General features: G+C 34.9%; 1 non-coding gene and 1 pseudogene across 1 annotated transcript; both read right to left on the bottom strand.

Annotated features, from left to right (window-relative positions):
• Window positions 1-1,781: 1,781 nt before the first annotated feature.
• On the bottom strand, window positions 1,782-4,682 carry LOC118982315 (40S ribosomal protein S6-like; annotated as a pseudogene).
• Window positions 3,417-3,542, bottom strand: LOC118982418 (small nucleolar RNA SNORA28). The gene has a single exon (XR_005065544.1). It is a non-coding gene; the product is annotated as a small nucleolar RNA SNORA28 (small nucleolar RNA).
• Window positions 4,683-5,032: the final 350 nt, after the last annotated feature.

The raw sequence follows: 5,032 nt of genomic DNA, 5'->3' as shown, positions 1-5,032 counted from the left end.
AAAACAAGAAGAGGAAAAGGAAAGAAGGAGCAAGAAGAGAATGGTAAGTAGAGGAGAAAAAGAAACAGAAGGAAAAATCATGTATATATACCTACAAATGTATACCTACAAATATACGCACATATGTATACTATGCATGTATGCATATCTAAGGATCTATAATATTGAAACTAAACAAATATAATACATACTTCATATTTTGTATACTATATAGAATATGCATATATACATATATATCTTAATGTAATTTATATCCTGGAAAATACGGTTATCTGAAAGATATCTATCCTTGTGGTAGGTAAAAATCCCAAGATGGTCTCCTAGATTTCTGGTCTCTGTATAATCTCTCCTTGAGTGTGGGTGGGACCACTGAATATGGTGGGATGTTATAACTATAATTAGCTTATGTTATATGGCAAAAGTGAGATGTTTCAAAGGTTTAATTACAAAGCTGTAATTAAGGTTTTAAATCAGTTGATTTTGAGTTTATCAAAAGGAAGATTATCTTGGGTTGGCTTAACCTAATCAGTCATTTAAAAACAGAGGCCCTTCTTGAAGAGAGATTTTCTTGCTGGCCTTACAGAAGAGTGTTGTGTTAGGGGAGAGACTGTGAGAGGGTCACATAGCAAGGGACCATGTGGTCTGTGAAGATCTGAGAGCAGCAGCTGGCAGATAACCAGCAAGAAAGCAGGACACACTCCAGTGACTGCAAGGAACTAAATTCTGACAACAGTCACTGGAGTTTGGAGGAAGACTTCAAAGTCCAGAACAGAATGTGACCCAGCTGACATCTAGACTGCAACCTGCGGGACCTAATCAGAGGACCCAGTCAGTCTATGGACTCCTGACCCACAGAAACATACGCATGTGTCTAGTTTTAAGCCAGTACTTTTGTGGTAATTTGTCACACTGTAATAAAAATAGTTGAAAGTAATAAAGTCATCCCTCTATATCCATGAGGGATTGGTTTCAAGACTCTCCATGGAAACCAAAATCATGAGTGCTCAAGTCCATTATGTAAAAATGGTGTATTATATTCATATAAGTTATAATATCCTACTGCGTGCTCTAAATAATCTCTAGATTACTTATATTTAATACCTAATATAATATGAATGCTATGTAAGTAGTTGTTATACTGTACTGTTTAGGGAATAATGACAAGAAAACAAAATCTGTACCTGTTTAGTATAGATGGAACCATCATAGGCCTAACTACATTGTACTCAATGGCAACACCATAACCTGTTTTTTTTCCTGAATATTTTCGCTTTGTGGCCAGTTGAGCCTATGAATGCAGAATCTGCGAACACAGAGGGCTATCTGTATGTGCCACAAATTCTTGCAGAATCACAAAGATACTTTCTAGAATCTAGGCTGAGGTAGATAGATTACTGTGGCTCTTTCAATACTACAGTTTTGTACTGTAGGAGGTAAGGCTCATAAATTCAAATGTACTCAGGATTTACATTGTGAAATAGAGTGTGAAGCAATCCTGAAATAAAACAACAGGAGCTATACTACTCCCATTGCTATCACTACAGGCATATCATGTGCCTAGCTACAGTTTTTAAACATTCTTCAGGTCAAATGAAATAACCAGAAACATTCTATGGCTTCATAAGTCTTGTGGTCCACAGACTGAGATCCTACTACTCAGTAGTAGTTATTATCTCGGTATTACTACTCAATATTACTACTGAGTAAAGTCCTCGGTATTACTACTGAGGAGAATAATTAATGAATAGGGATTTTTTCCTATCCATATCTACTAAAAACTTTTAAATGGTATAGTCTTTTTTGGTGTTATTATTTATGTATTCCTTTAAGAAAATCTCATTTTGACTGGAGTCAAACTAAGAGATAGAAGGTCTCAGAGAAGATAGCCTATGTCTCTTGGCAATCTGTCCCTGGTGTTTTTCTTTGGCCTCCGTCCTTCTCTTAGCCAAAAGTTTAGCATGTTCTTCGGCCTCTCCTTGTTTTTCTTCATACATTGTTTCTTCAGAGCAATACACCAATGTTTGTGTTGCAGGACACATGGAGTAACAAGACGCTGAATCTTACTTAGGTGCTATAGTCCTGGGTTCTTGCCTTCTTTGTTTAGGGTCTTTCTCTCAACATATTGGTGGATATCATCTTCTTTAGAGAGATAAGAAGTTTTTGGATTCTGCTAGCTCTTTTAGGCCCCAGGCAGCAAGACTTTGTAGTATCAGAGAGACCAGGAATATCTTTCTCCCCGTTTTTTTTTACAGTGACCAAGTTGAGAACACTGAGATTGGCATCCACAATACAAATGGATTTGTGCTTCTTCCAATCTGCCTTGGTCTATGACAGGAATGCCCCTTACTCAGCAGCAGGCAGATATGGCCATGAGTCGAGACACCCTGCTTCATGGAGAAACCTTGTTTGGCATTCCCACCACTGATTCAAACCACATAAGCCTTCCATTCTTTACCCAGAACATCACCAACAACTTCTGTATCCATATACTTCTCATACAAGCTATAAAGTTTGTGTTTATTGTCCACTTCAATGAGTTTCTGGCAACCAGTGTCTGGGAAACAGATGTTCAGCTTCACCCTGAAGCAGCTGACTGACTGCCTTCAAGGTGTCACAATAAAGAGCTAAAAGAGTAGTCTTTTGGTGCCAAACAACTAAGATATCTGATACACAAACATTTATCAAATGTCTCTTATATATGGTCATTGTCCTCGTTACTGGAGATAAAGTTCTGACTACAGTACGCTCTGTTCTCAAGAAACACATAATATTTCAGGGATACAAATATTTAAACAAATAAGTAGTAATTCAGAAAAATAAATGAATGTGTATAAGATGTATACACATTCATTTATACACATCCTGTTACAGGATCCTTATATATCTAACATATATTGTATTAGACATTAAAGTAACTTTACAATAAAGTGGGGGTAACAAGCCATATCATTTAAAGCTTAAATTCAAATGGTTTCAAAATTCATGCTATTTTTTTATAAGCAAACCAAAATTCTGAAAGTATATTTACTGACAAAGGTATAGTAAGAGGGAAAAAAGGACTAATATTTTGTAATTCACAAATTATGTTTCTTTCCACAATTTCACTTTAACTTCCAAATAGTATTGGTAAAAGATAAAATAAATATTTTGATTGGAATCATAAAGACAATTTCCTTTGTGGAACTCAATGATCTAATCCTTCCTGTCTTCCAGAGCTACAATGTTTGGACTTATTCTACTTCAGCAGTATCTATGGTCTCTGATATGCAATCAGCATGTTTAATGAAGTTATTTTAGTGGATTCAGTTATACTATAGTTTCATGGAATATTTTCCCCAAAGCCTCAGTGGTTTTGGAAAAAGTGTGACTTCTTGTAGAAAGATATATGGAAATGTGTAGAGTACAAAAGGATTTTTAAACATTGAGTCTACGTAATGGTTTGTTTCATAGAAGAGAGAACACTGCAATAGGTTAGACTTTGCTAGCATAGAAAGCTCAAATTGTGTCAGACAGTTTTGATCATCTTTCACAAAGTGTTGCTTCCAAAAATAAAAGGATTTTAAAAAATGTTTTTACTTGAATTCTGTAAGAATCATTAAAGGTTTCATTCATTTACCAATATTTAGTAAGTACTAAATTAAATGTACGTAGGATTGTACATGATAATGAATTTTTTTATCTTTACCCTCCAATAATTTCTTTTAAATTTTATTTATGTATGTACTGGATTTGAAAGCCTACTTATGTTGATTAGACTGTGAATACATTGTAAATCACTCTTCCATTAGGATGCTGGTGGCATTATTCAATTTTTTTGCAGTAATGTCAGGCAAATATTCTTTGTTGAATAAATAAAATGTACATTTGAAATGTGTATTAATATATGGTATATGTGATTTTCCACTTTATAATTTGTTCATCTTGAGTAAATGATTCAATAGCATTGGAACTTATTTCCTATACGTTATTGGTATTGAAATACGGTGCATACTTTTTAACATCACCCCTTTTATAAAATGCTTTCCTAAATGACTATAAGGACCTTACAAAATTTTGCATCTTTAGACTCTATTTTCTCTTCTGTCCCTCGATCCCCTGTATTGGCCAAAATAATAAAGAAAAGCCAAAGGAGATACCAGAGAATAAAGAGAAAGGCAGAGAAGGATAGAAATAAATGTAGAAAGATTAAAAAACATATGAAAAGGGTAGAAAACAATGGGCTAAAGGAAGTGAAGAACAAGTTAGGGTAGTATAGGAAAAGAAAGACAACATGAGGAAGTTAAGTATTCCATTTAACATGGGGTCACAGCATCCCAAGGATGACTTACCTTTGTGCTTTTCCTTCTGCTCAACAAGGTAGCTAAATAAAAATTACCTTCTATCAATAGTATGAGAAGATATAATATTTTTATTTTATTTATTTTAAAAGTATATTTTATTGATTAGGCTATTACAGTTGCCCCAGTTTCCCCTGCTTTGTTCCCTCCACCCAGTACCCTCCTTCCCTCCAGCAATATACCCCCTTAGTTCATAGCCATGGGTCATGCCTACAAATTCTTTGGTTTCTCCATTTCCTATACTATTCTTTACCTCCCCTACTCCCCACTCAACTAACCTCCCCCAGGTAGGTCTATTCTGTACCTACCAATTATGCTTCTTGATCCCTCTACCTCTTACCCCATTCTTCCCCTTTCCCCCACTCAACTGATAATCCTCCAAGTGATCTTCATATCTATGATTCTGTTCCTGTTCTGGTTCTCTGCTTAATTTGTTTTTGTTTTTGTTTTTTAGATTCAGTTGTTGATAGTTGTGTTTTGCTGCCATTTTAACATTCATAGTTTTGATCTTCTTTTTCTTAAATAATTTCCTTTAACATTTCATTTAATAATGGTTTGTGATGATGAACTCCTTTAACTTTACCTTGTCTGGGAAGGAGTTTATCTGCCATTCCATTCTAAATGATATCTTTACTGGATAGCATAATCTTGGTTATAGATCCTTGTTTTTCATGACTTTGAACACTTCTTGTTAG

Source organism: Sturnira hondurensis, unplaced genomic scaffold (assembly GCF_014824575.4).
Source record: "Sturnira hondurensis isolate 20B ecotype Veracruz unplaced genomic scaffold, ASM1482457v3 Scaffold0025370, whole genome shotgun sequence".
NCBI lineage: Eukaryota > Metazoa > Chordata > Mammalia > Chiroptera > Phyllostomidae > Sturnira > Sturnira hondurensis.
Note: the sequence above shows the minus strand (reverse complement) of the source record. Positions and strands in the feature narration are given on the sequence as shown.